This window comes from Urocitellus parryii, chromosome 6, assembly GCF_045843805.1.
Source record: "Urocitellus parryii isolate mUroPar1 chromosome 6, mUroPar1.hap1, whole genome shotgun sequence".
In the NCBI taxonomy this organism is placed as follows: Eukaryota; Metazoa; Chordata; class Mammalia; order Rodentia; family Sciuridae; genus Urocitellus; species Urocitellus parryii.
In genome coordinates this window covers 134378228-134391836 of record NC_135536.1, presented here as the reverse complement: position 1 = coordinate 134391836, position 13609 = coordinate 134378228, and the positions used below count along the sequence as shown (strand labels likewise).

General features: G+C 49.0%; 1 pseudogene; it reads right to left on the bottom strand.

Annotated features, from left to right (window-relative positions):
• Positions 1-12377: 12377 nt before the first annotated feature.
• LOC113182283 (heme oxygenase 1 pseudogene) lies at positions 12378-13187 on the bottom strand (annotated as a pseudogene).
• Between the last annotated feature and the right edge of the window lie 422 nt (positions 13188-13609).

Sequence of the window (13609 nt, the reverse complement as noted above, 5' to 3'; positions counted from 1 at the left end):
TTCCATGAGTGGATCCTGTTCTTTCTCGCTTCTCTCTGAGCCAGGTTAACTGTGCCAGGACCCAGGCTGGGCGCCGTTCGGAGGGAATGAAGACACGTGTCCTGGATGTGGGCAAGGATCAAAATCCATCATACTTTCAATCCTGGGTATCAAGAAGCCACCTGGGAATCTAAGTGACCTGTGCCTCAGTGGATTCCTCTACTCCCTATTCCCATTCAGTTTGTCAGTAGAGGGGTAGCATTCTTTCCTGAGGTGGCACCCTGCTCAGGGATCCAGGATCCGCCTGTCTCATCTGGAGACTAGATCCACAGCTTTGAAGCCAAGGTTCCATGAGTGCGAAGGGTGCCACCCTGTGTCTCCTTTGTAAAACAAGGAAGTGAACTCTGGGATCAGAAAGAACTAGTTCAGAATCCTGACGTTGCCATTTTGTAGCAGTGTGACGACTGCTCCCTCTCTCTTCATCTGTAAGGCACAGATGATAACAAGTCATTGGGTTCTTAAGAGGTGGTGCCCGTGGCACCACACCTGTCCTAGCTTAAGCACCCACCAAATGTGAATAACTGTGGTTATTCCCTGGACCACCTGCAGATGGGTGGGTGGGGGAACCTAAGGAAGGGAGCTCACTGTGTTCCCAGGACCCAGCTCTCTGGGGAAGGGCCTAGTGTATGTGCAGAGGATCTGAACTCATTAGAGTTGACTGGGAAATGTTTATTTAAGTCTTGGTTGCCCCTTCAGATCCACTAAACCAGGATCACTGGGGTGGGATCTGGCATCAGTTTTTTAATGTCCACAGGTGATCCTAATCTTAAGCCATTTGAGCCCCTGAGGTGTACTTTCTAACGATCCCAGGACTAGAGCACATTGTATTCACACTCCAGCTCATCAGCATCCCCTGTGATTTCTGACTCAGTGGATCTGGGGTATGGAGTCAGAGAAATTGTGTGTGTGTGTGTGTGTGTTACTGAGGATTGAACCCAGGTGCGCTCTACCACTGAGCCACATCTACGGTCGTTTTAATTTTAAAATTTTGAAGCAGGGTCTCACTAAGTTGTTGAGACTGGCCTCAGACTTGCAATACTCCTCCCAGATCCCTCACAGGGATCACAGGCTTATACCACAGCACCCCGAGTGGGGCCCAAGAATTTCTGACAAGGTCCCTATCAATACTGATGCTTCTTCTGAGAAGCACTGCCTAAGCATCAGGTGATCCAAATGTGCAGCAACAGTTGAGAGCTGGCCCAAAGAGCTGGGCACCACTGGGGTAGACTCAGCCACCTGTCCAGCATCTTCTTCCTTGACTGCTTGCTCATGCAGAGAGGTCTGCTGCCCTGTAAGATGATCCTAGGTAGCCCTCCTGCACAGAGGAGGAACTCAAGGTAAGATTAAGGACTCATAGGGATTCAGATGCAGACCTGCCCAACCCCAAACCATAGTTCTTTTCTCTCAGTTGCTTAATGATTGCAGCGCCTCCCATCTGCACTGCTGACCTCTGGGAGCCTGGAAGAATCCCTCCTACTTCTAAGAGGGTGCCATTTGCTCTCCTGCCCTATTCCCTGAGTTCCAGAGTCATGACCAAGGTCTGCTGGTCTATGGCTTCTTATGAAGCCTCAGAGCTGGGTGTACCAGCATTTCCTGGCCACCAGGTGGTGCCCTTGGGCCATCTGTCTGCCAAGCTGCCTTGCCTGCAGAACCAGCCTGAGGGCACTTGGGGATGAGAGCTAGGGACAGTGCCTTCAAAAATGCCTTGAGGGTTGCTTGAATGAGTGCGCTAGTCTGTCCTCCCTTAGCCACAGATGCTGAGGCTCAGAGAGGGGCTGGGAGGTGCCCCAGGGCATACCATGATGCAGTTTGTCCTGGGAGGCCACCCGGCTCCTATGACTCCCAGCCCAAAGTTGTTTCCGAAACTTCAGGTACACTCGAAGGTTGGGACAAGCTGAGATTCCCAAAGGCAGAACAGTTCTAAGGGAAATCTCTACCTGGACTTCCTCCTCCAGGCTGTGACTTCATGCCCTGAGAAAGAGAAACCTGGGGAGCCCTCTGCTCCACCTCCCATGGGGGCCACTGAGGTCAGAGTCAGGACCCCAGAGGACAGCAGTTGACTCTCATTCCACTCACAGGGGCGCCTGAACTCCTGTGTTTTACCCACGCCATCGCACACAGTCCTCTAGGAACCCCACGTGGGATAATTTCCCATCTTTGGACACGGAAACCAAGCCCAGGTCAAAGCAAGCCCAAACCCAAGCTCAGTCGTCCCAGCAGAACAGCTTATGGACGGCCTAGAGTAGCGCCTCAGGAAGCAAACCAGAATCCCCAGGAGCCCAGCTGCTACCTGGTGACTAGGCTCGTCCCTATTCACCTTCCACCCCCACCTCCTCATGCAAAATGGGAATGTTAGCCTAAAAATGGAGCCCAGGGAAGCAGAACCACTTTAAGACCTGCCTTGGCCTGTACACTATCAGGTGAAATCATGCTCCCTGGGGATGCTGCTCCCTCTTGGTCCTGTCCTCCGAAAAGTGCCCATCAAGGTCCACCCAGCCACACAGAGAGGAGGCAGGACTGGGCTCCTCAGAGCTACTTTGTTCTGGGCTCTTCTCTCCCCACCCTTCAGTGTCCCCAGATTAGTTTCCACCTCCCCTAGCCCCACTCCCCCTTCCCCTCTGCGACTGGCGTCCTGCTCTGGGCCCAGCCCCTCTCTTTCTCTTGTCCCTTTTCTTCCATGCACAGTGCCCCTATCTTGGGTCCTTTCTCCAGGCTCTAGACCGAGGAGGGGGCATCTCTTCTCCCGGCAGGAAGGCCAGGAGAGTGATTGCTGTCCTTGGTGGTAAGAGCCTGTCTCTGGAGGCCATGACAGATCTGGCCTGATGGAGGCATGGGGTCAGAGGTGGTGGTTCCAAGTCCAGGTGAGCTCTATCTGGTTTCCCAGCTGGAGTCAGACAAATGGATGGCTCACGCTGTGTGGTGTTACCTGAGCCCATAGCAAGCATCAGTGTATTAGGAGACTCTGACTCCCCTCCTCCTGCTCAGTAGGGTGAGAAGGGTGTGTGATCAGCCCCTCTTCTCCAAGGGCACGTGTGTAAATACCTCAGGAGCCAGTTCTGCAAAAAGAAAAAGAAAAAGAAAAGAAAAAAGCAAATAGGATTGTCTGTGCTGTGGAGAACTGGGGGGCCTGCCCTGTTGCAGTGGGCAGTTGCCCTTAAACCCCAATAGATGATGGCCACGCAGAAAGGCTGGCCAGAGGCACATCTTAAGGACCCTGTCTTGCCTATAGGCAACCAGCGTGAGACCTAAGCTGCACTCCAACTCCCAGGTGACACCTGCCTTTTTTTTGCCTGGATCCATCAACTTGTGGCCCAGATGTATCCAATGACAAATGTTAATCACCTTAAAAGTGAGCAGGGCACACAGCTGTCATTCCAGGAGTTGGGAGTCTGATGCGGGAGGATTGAAAGATGGAGACCAGCCTCAGCAACTTAGCAAGACCCTATTTCAAAATGGAAAATGAAAAGGGCTGGGGATATAACTCAATGGTAGAGTGCCCCTGGGTTCAAACCCGAGTACTGCAAAAATATAAATATAAATATAAATCCTCCTTGGAGTGCTTCTGGGTTTATGGACCGCAGGGTCTGCTCCCCTGAAGTTCCACCCAGGATAAAGGTAATCCCACTTTGACCGGATAACCTGTCACATACCTTCAGGTGGTTTTCTGTGCTATTCCTCTCCCCTGAGTCCTTGACTTTAGTTCAAGGTCCCAGATTTCTTCATTGCTTTCTGTGGAGACTCTCCCCAATTCCCTTCTTCCCCACCACCAGTGGACCCACCTCCCAGGCCAACGCCCTGGCTCCTCTGGCCCATTCCCCAGCCCAATTCCCCCAACTCTACTCTCAGTGGATCCTTAACAAATGGGGAAAAGGTGGGAAAGAAAATAAAAAACCAAAAAACAGAGTCAGCAGAACTAAGGCAGAGCAGCCTCCTCCCTCCAGCCCAGCACCGGTGGATCCTGCAGCACTGGCAGAATGAGCGAGGGTTCAGGGGACAAGAGCCATCTCCTGCCACCTCACCCTGAAGCATCGAGGAAAATTGGGGAGTGGCTGGAAATAACCTTGTAAAACTGACCGCGGCTGGAACACACCTGAGTCACCTCTGACTCAGACCCAGACTCTCCCGGGCCGAATGAGGGGCCAGGAAAGGCTGCTGGCCCCTCTTAAACCCCTGTCTCCCTCCTCCTCCTCCCACCCAGCCCCAGTCCCAGTGGAGAAAAGCTCTCCCACTTCAAGGAAAAGATCCTGCAGCGTCCCTGTGCCCCCCTGGCCCTGGACTGCTGTGTCTCTGGGCACACCGTTACCCTGCTCCCTCCCGGCCCCCAGCCCCATCCCAGGCTAGCTGCCGAGGGTCTGTCGGCCAGCGAGGTCCCCGTTCCAGGAGCTGCCCGGCTTCCTGTGGGCCCCACGGCCAAGAGGCTTACTCACAAATGGAACAATTTCTCCTCTATATGGAAAGAACATATGCTCTTCCTGCGGGGCATGAGAGGGTTTTGAGTCGCTTTGCCCAGACTTGGAGGAAAAGGCAAGCGCTGGCGGGGCCCCAGCACCCTCATTTCAAGTCCTGTGTGTTCCTCGGCAGAGCCCGGAGGCCTCAGCTCCAGGTACAAGGAGGTCCCAGGGAACAGGGATAGGGACGCTTGGCTGAGCTGGTCCCCTTTCTCAGGGCTGGATATCCTCCTGGGCACCACTTCGTCCTATGCCACTCCTGGAGTTTAGGGCTGGGACAGGGAATGGGGGAGGGGGTGGATTCAGCTTTCTGCCAGCCTGTCCCAGCCTAGTCCCTGCAGCTGTGTCCCTGAGGAGGGGCTGGAGCAGCTCTGTTTGACTGACCCCCATTCAAGACCCTGGGTCTGGCACAGGAGCTGGGGTGGAAAGGGAGGCTGGGAGGGCCCCAGGGAGGAGTGGATTAAAATAAACTTTTCCCCTGCTGCACTAGCATCTTTCCCTAAGGGATGGGAAGAGGCTGGAATTCTGCAGAGAAGGCTCTTCTGAAATAGGAAACCTCAGGAGCCTGGATTAAGGTGCAGCCAGAGAAAGGGCAGGGCCCACCAGGAGCAGGCTGCAGTCTGGCGGCCCTGGGTTGCTTCCTGGCTGAGTGATCCTGAGCTGGAGCCTCTGTGGGCCTCTGATTCCTGAGCCTTAGATTGGAGCTAATACTCCCTGTCCTCAGGGATTAATGGGAGGGTCAGAGACAATGATGCCAAATGCTGGGGCCCTGGAGACTCAACAAAGGGGGGCTCTGAGCAAAGATACAACAGGGTTTGCTCTGGGTGGGAGGCTGGCTGCTGGTCAGGAGCCTGGAATCATCTGGCATAGGCTGGCTATTTCTTGGCCTTCCAGGAGGGCAACACCCTGTCAAATTCCCCCCAGGCTGTAATTAGAAGACACATTTCACCCAACAATTGTGTGTCCTGGTGAGTGGTGAGGGACCCAGCACCAAGAAAACAATCAAGTTTGTAGTTCTCTTAGAAAACCTCTTGAACTTCCCTTCTGTTTTAACTTACCGGTCCAAAGGTTCAGTTATGAACCAAAAAGAATCTGGTTCTCCGGGCAGATTTCTCTCTCTCTCTCTCTTTTTTTTTTAAATATTGCTTTTTAGTTGTTGTTGGACACAATATATTTATTTTATTTTTATGTGGTGCTGAGGATCAAACCCAGGACCTTGCACGTGCTAGGTGAGCACTCTACCACTGAGCCACAACTCCAAGCCCCCCCCACTCCGGCAGATTTCTCCAAAAAATTAAAAAAAAAAAAAAAAAAGAAAAAAGAAAAATAAAAAGAAAAACTGTTGGACCTCAGGCAAGTTGGTCTATCTCTCTGAGTCCAACTCAGGCAAGTTGAATGTCTGAGAGCCTCCCACCTTCTCCTCCCCACCACCACCAAATGGGGACATTAATGGTCACTTCAGAGGGTGACTGTGAAAAATGAGCTGACTTCACACAGTGCCTGTCACATAGCAGGCACACGAAGTGAAACGGCCATAGGTGTTATTGTTTATTCCATGATTTTTGGAGCTCTAGTTACACGTAGTAGAGGGATTTATTATTACATGCACATGATACAACAATAGAATTTGTTCGACATCATTCCCTCCTCTTTCCCCCTCCCTCTCTACTCTCTTTTCCTCTACTGGTCTCCCTTCAATTTTCATGAGATCCATCCCCCACCTTTCTTTTCCTTTTTCCTCTCTAGCTTCCAATATATGAGAGAGAAGATAAGACCCTTGGCTTTCTGAATTTAGCTTATTTTACTTATTAACATAATGATCCCAAGTCCCATCCATTTTCCTGCAAATGACATAATTTCATTCTTTTTTTTTTAACATTTTTTTTTTGTTGTTGTAGTTAGACACGGTACCTTTATTTTATTTATTTATTTTTATGTGGTGCTGAGGCTGGAACCCAGGGCCTCGTACATGCTAGGCGAGCGCTGTACCACAGAGCCACAACCCCAGCCCTCATTCTTCTTTATGGCTGAGGAAAACTCCATTGTGTCCATACACCACATTTTCTTTATCCATTCATCCATTGACAGACACCTAGGCTGGTTCCACAGTGTGGCTCTTGGGAATTGTGCTGAGATAAACATGTTTTTATCACTGGAGTTTGATGACTTTAATTCTTCAGGATAAATACCGAGGAATGGTATAGCGGGGTCGTACAGTGGTTCCATGCCTGATCCTTTGCAGAACCTCCATATTGATTTCCATGGTGGTTGTACTAACTTACCGTCCCTTAACTTACCGTCCCACTCACAGTGTGTTCGTGGCACCATCATTGATGCTGTTTTGTGCTGCTGCAGCTGCTCTGAGCCCTGGGGTGAAGAAGGAGGAAGAACAGCTGCTGTTCCATGCTGCTCAGGCACCTCTGGGCCCCAGGTGAACTGCCTTGCACCCACAGTCGTAGGGATGGGGTTTCTTGCGTCTCCTCTGCTCTCCTGTGACATGGAGGGTTGGAGCACTACGCCATCATCTCACTCTCTCCAGCCTGTATCCCTGGCCCTGGTACTCCACCAATGAGTGGATGAAGAGGGAGAGATGGATGGAGCGATGAAGGGAAGGCAGGAAGGAGGGATGAACTCATTCCTACCTAGAATTGGGCTAACAGGTCTTGGGTTTGATCCGAACATTTGTTCTCCTTAAAATTTTCCCCATCTAACCAAGTTCTTTTTCTTCTCTAAGCATGTTCATGTGCACACATCAGCATAGGCACAAATGACGCACTGGTCAACCTTTATTAAGGGCTTACTCTGCACCATCTCTAGATCTAAATGCTGTATATGTCTTATCCCATGTATACTAGGGACTGTGGTTATGCTCATTGTATGAATAGGGAAGCTGAGGCACAGAGAGGTTAATCAACTTGTCTAAAGTCATGCAGGGATTAAATGGAATATTCAGGATTTTAATTGGTATTAAGACAGAGGACACATAAGGGATTCCTCTCCTATGTCAGGGAACTGACAAATTAAACCCTTTTCCCTCTAGAGCAGCTCAAGTCCCCATTCTGGCTTTAAGACAAAAGTATCCCAGGCCAGTGACAGCCAAGCCAATGATAGATAGATAGATAGGGGTCTTGGCTTTCAGCACCAGATGGTAAAAAGATGGAATGTGGCCAATGTTTTTGGCACCTGTGCCTACTATGCGTAAGGCAGGCTGCAGCATCTCCAATCTTAAAAGAAAACTATGGTTCCTACAACCTCCCAGCTGTTACCCTACTCCTCCCCTTTCTCCACCACATGCCCTAACACAATCTACACCCAGCCTCTCCATTGTCTTGCCTTGGTCCACTCTAAACCACAGCTCTGCTCCTCAGTCCACCCTTCCCTGCAACTCTGCTCACCAGTAAGCTCCAAATGGGCTGTACATTTAAGTCCCCATCTGTCAACACAATTCAACAGGGCAGGAAACTCTTCTCCAGAGTGATTGTCCTCTTACTGTCCTGCTTCTCTCTCCCCTGCCTCTCCTGCATCCTCTGAGCATTGCAGCTCTTTAGGGCTTGGGCCTGGACTGCCTCTTCTCTGAGCAGCCTCCCTCCAAATAGCTTTATGATTGCACTCAGTCAATGAATATTTATTGTATGTGTGCTATGCACCAGGTACTGTTCTAGGCACTGGAAAGGATAGAAAAAAAACCCCACATGTCTCTCATGGTGATATAAAGTATGCAAGTAAATATAGACTATCATACCAGATAGATAGTATGAGTAAAGCAGATAAAGAAAGAGAGAAAGATCTACACTGGGCATGGAGGTGCATACCTATAATCCCAGCCACTTGGGAGGCTGAGGCAGAAAGATTGCAAATTCAAAGGACCCTGTCTCAAAACAAAACAAAACAAACAAAAAAGCTGGGGATATAACCAGAGTCTCTCTGTGTTCAATCCCAATACTGTAAAAATAAAAGGGAGGGAGGGAAGGAGAGAGAGGCTCTTTCAGATGTGTGAACATGATGGGCAGGTCAGGAGATGCCTGAGTCCCCTCTGCCACCAGTGCTCTGATCCTTCCTTCTCTTCCCCCCTCAGGGGCATCACCTCCACTGATACTCATCTCCATTTCTAGAGCCTCCTCCTCTGTGCAGGTCCAGCATGTGTCTGGCCTGGACTCTTGCCATGACCTTTTAAGGGATTTCTCTATTTCCATTCTTGCCTGTTTCCGCCCATCCTCTGCACTGGAGCCAGACTACTTTTTATTTTTTAAACACGGGTGGCATTGCATCATCCACCTGTCTAAAATGCTTTGTGGAAATGCTGTTACTGCCTCATTCAAACCCTTCAGGTTGCAGGGGTGCCAATTGCCAGCACCTGCATCTTTTTGTCTGAGGGTTTTCTCTGGTTTCCCTTCTTCTCCACCCAGGAGCAGTCCCCAGCCAATGACTAACCATAGGTGGTGGATCAGTCCCCCAGCTCCCTCAGCCCTTGGGTGGGGCAGTCTGGACATATATGTACTGAGTGGCTCCCCAGTGGGACTGAGCTTGAGTTACAGGTGACCATAATGGTTTGATGACTTGGTTTGATGACTGGCTTTTCTGTGGTTCTCTTTACTTCCCACACTTCCCTCTATGGCTCCAACACATGCCCCAAAGTGCATGCCTTGGAAACATACAACACAATGCAGCGGTGCCGAGGGTGTTGGGGTGGGGTACTGGGTTGGGGGGTCTTTAATGGGTGATGAGGGTGCGAGGCCTCTGCCATCAATCAGATTGATGCCATTCTCCTGGGGGTGGCTTTGTTGTTGCTGGGCATCCTGAGAAATGGACAGGTGCAGCCTCCTTCCCTCTCTCTTGCTCCTGCACTCCTGCCTTTCTGCCTTCTGCCATGGGATGATGCGGCAAGAAGGCCCTCACCAGATACTAACGTGGTGACTTCGGAGGCTGGGTGATCTCCCAGCCTCCAGAACTGGGAGGAAATAAATTTATGTTCTTTTTCTATCACCAAATCTGTGGTATTCTGTGAGAACAGCACAAAACAGACTATGGTGCTTCCCTATCTCCTTACTGCTCTTTCCAAGGGCTATTTTTCAAATAAATCATTTCCACTCAGATTCTTGTCCCAAAGAATTCAAACTAAGACCTTTTACTTCTCTTTGGTCACTTGGGATACACAGAGAACTCTGAAACCTGGTCCACGTGACTCTGCAAGCTCAAAACACTTTCTATCTCTCTACCTTCATTGCCTCCCTCTCTGTAGCCACTGAGAACCCTGTCCAAGTCCTCTTTGTCATCCTAGAGCCTTTGCAAAATGGGATTTCCACTGCCTGAAATGTTCTTCCCCCAACTCCTCACTTGCTTAGGTTATTCTTTAGGTAACTTGTTCAAAGAGGCCTTTCCTGACCACAGGTTGAAATGACATAGTTATTTGTTGGTGACGATAGGGACCAACACCTCTTTATCCTCCAGGACACCTACCCAGATGGTATCAGGTGGAGTAAACATGTCAAAGGAATGAAAAAATGATTGAGCTATGAATAACCCTGTTGGTGCCAGGAGAACCTAGTCCTGAAATGGTATTACTCTAGAACTTTCTTCTAATAGTGTATCATGTTCCTCTATCTCCAACCTTTCTCTGCTGCATTGGTTTATAAACATGATCAAATTTTGCTTGTCTTAAAAAATAAAGCAAATAAAAATCATCTCCTACCCAGCATAAGTTGTTAAAAGGATGGGGATTGAATAATCACCTGGAGGGAACTTTGGATTTCAGAAAAGATGGCAGACTGACATGAGGTCCTGCAATTTTCCTCAGATTCCAATCCTAGTTGGTATCTCAGGAGACGTAGGAAGGTTAATGGATTTTAAAACTGCACTTAGCAGATAACTTCCACACTGAGATATCCCTGGTAAGACCAAAGAAGAGTGGGTCCCAACGTGTGAAGTCTAGAGGGGCAACGAAAATAGGCTGAGAGGACTTTCGAGGGTTTCCTTCTTTTTCTTTCTTTTTTTTTTTTTAATTTTTGAGGCGGGGTCTCACTAAGTTGCTTAAAGTCTTGCTATATTGCTAATTCTTGCCTTGAATGTGTGATCTTCCTGTCTCAGTCTCCTGAGCGGCTGGGATGACAGACATGTGCCACTGCACCCGGCCAGTAGTGTCCTTCTTCTTTCGACACCCTGGGTGCATCGCTGCTCATCCACCTCATCATTGTAAGAAGGCAGGAAAACAAGAGTAGCCAGAGAGAACTCCACCCTCAGAACTCCACCAGGGCAGGGACCCTCTACAAAGAGGAGAGGATGGCTGAAGCTCACTGGGCAAAAATTTATCCTAGACTCAGGAATTGCTGGAGGGAAAAGGTGTGGAAATGAGGGGACAGGGAGTAATGGAACCCAGTAATGCTAGAGACTCCATTCTCAGGTGTGCTCCCTCCTGGCTCACCTTAAGTGCTGTGTGCTGGGGACTGGGCTTGTGCTCTGTCCACAGAAAGACACACCCAGCCAAGGTGCTGATGCTTCCCAAGAACATAAAAGACGAGTTTGCAGGGAGAAACCCTGAGATCCCTGAGGAGCATGAGCCCAGAAGGTAAAAAGGAAATTAATCTTTACCAGAAAAATAGAACTAATGGAAAGACTAAATGGGAAATCTAAATAATCATTATATAATCTTAGAGATAAGAGGGTTACAGAACATGTGAATCAGGAGCAATTAATTACAGATAACCAATTGGAGATATTTAGTATAAAATAAAATTTTTACAATAAAGAGCTCAGGATGAATTGAGTAGCAGACAGAATATGCCGCAGTCCGGCTGCAGCAGAATAGCCGGGGGGGTGACGAATAACTTGTGTACGTTGATACAGCAGGAATGGGAGCCATTTATTGTAGGGCAACAGAGCTATTTATACATTTTGCACAGCTTATCTTAATTAGCATAAACTAGGTACATCAATCAACCAATAAGGAATCTCCACACTTAATGGCTCGCTTTTGTTACTTCTCAAACCACTCCCTCTGACATTTTGCCAGGCACCATCCAGACTTGTTTACGAACTCTAACATTTCTCTGGCAAAATACCAGGTGTTATTTTTGACTTATTTACAGACCTTAACAAGAATACAGGTGAAAGAGAAATTTCTGAGCTGATGGATTTGGTTGAGCACTGACCAAAAGATATCAGGAAGGATGAGATAAACATGAAAGACAGGTTGTCAAATAAGGGAGAATAAGAAGGTTGGACCTGATCTATGGTAGCAGGCTTCACAGGTGGCCCTCAATGGTCCCTGTTCCCTAGTATTCACCTCCTTGTATAGAAATTGTCCCCCTTCCAAATGAACAGTTCTGACCTGTATAATGTGATATTGAAAAACAGACTGTGTAGTTTCCAATATTAGGTAATAAAGTCATTGTGGCTTTCTTTTTATTCTCTGGAATCACCTTCCAGGGGAAAGCCAGCTGCTGTTGTGAGGACCCTCAACTAACCTTATGAACTGTTCCCAGCCAAAAGCCTGCCCTCAATTTCTGACCTAAAGAAATAGTAATCGATAATAGAGACTTAATTATTATTTTTTTTTTGTAAATTAGTGACACATTTTATTAATGATTCTGTACCCATAATAATTGATAACTAAAGATCACATCCTGGAAAAATGTAAGTTGATGTTATATTTTTCTATACTCCTAATGATGGTTAAGGAAATGTCAGTCTTGGCAAAGTTTTGAAATTGTATAATCAATGACGTATTCTGAATCCATAATGATGAGAAAAATTGCAATAAAAGATGACCCAGAGAAAGCTGCATTAGAGCGCTCTCTCTCTCTCTCTCTCTCTCTCTCTCTCTCTCTCTCTCTCTCTCGATTGCTCCAATGGAATGACTCCTGTCTCATCCTTTTCGATGATGCCACTCATCCTTCAGGACTCCCTGGACCCCGTTAGGGCAGGACCCAGCACTTCGTCCCTTTCAATGGGAGCCCAGGAGCCCCCCACCTTGCCCCTGGCTGCTGGCTGGTGGCGAAGGCCTGCTGTCTGTGAGGGGCGCTGATCCTCGGGGTCCTGGGTCAGTAGCTCCTGCAACTCCTCAAACAGCTGAATGTTGAGTAGAAACGCGCTCTTGGCCTCTTCGAACCCTCTGCCTGACCTCGGGGGTCATCTCCAGAGTGTTCAGGCGCGAGCGGTAGACCTGCTGGAACTTGGTGGCGCTGGTGACGTTGGGGAAGGTGAAGACGGCCAGGTCCTCTCCGAAGCTGGGCAGGTCCAGGGCCTTCTGCGCGATCTTCTTGAGGACCTGGCCCCTGGACGGGTCGCCCAGGTAGCGAGTGTAGGCGTGGGCCACCAGCAGCTCGGGCTCCCTGCGACCCACCTGCTGGAGCCGCCCCACGTCGCGGTGCGTGGCTGCCGGGTAGGGGACCGCCTCCTGCCAGCGCGGCCCTTACCAGAAGGCCATGTCCTGCTCCAGTGCGGCCCTGCGGTGCAGTTCCTCAGGAAGTAGAGGGGGGCGAATCCAGGGTTGTCCTTGTTGCACTCTATCCATCTCCTCCTCCGGGGCCACGTAGACTGGTACAGGGATGCCATCACCAGCTTAAAGCCCTTTCGGGTCACCTGGCCCTTCTGGAAGTTCCTCATGAACTCCGCATTCTCTTCCTGGGTGTGCACCTCCTTGGTGGCCTCCTTCAAGGCCTCGGACAGATCCTGGGACAAGCTGTCACGCTGCGGGCGGTCCATGGCCGGGGCTGGCTGGCTGACGCCGGTGGCTCTGGCTGCGGCAGCAGCTGTACGAGACTTAATTGTATGTTAAGCCCTTAAGTTTTTAAAAATTTAATTTATAATTTATATATTTTTAAAATTAGCGTCCCATTCTTGGAGTTGAACACAATGTGGAGTTACACTGGTTGTATATTCATATATGAATATAGGAAAGTTATGTCAGATTCATTCTACTGTCTTTCCTGAACCCATGTCCCCTCCCTTATACCATTAAGTTTTAAGGCAACTTTTTATGCAACAATTGATAAGTAATATACCGTTCATATGCCAGGAATTCCAAAAGACTAAACAGAATAGAGAAATGTTTGAAAAAAATCAGGACCTAGAGTTTTCCAGAACACAAAAGAATGAGAGCGAATATGGAAAGAATTCATTGCATT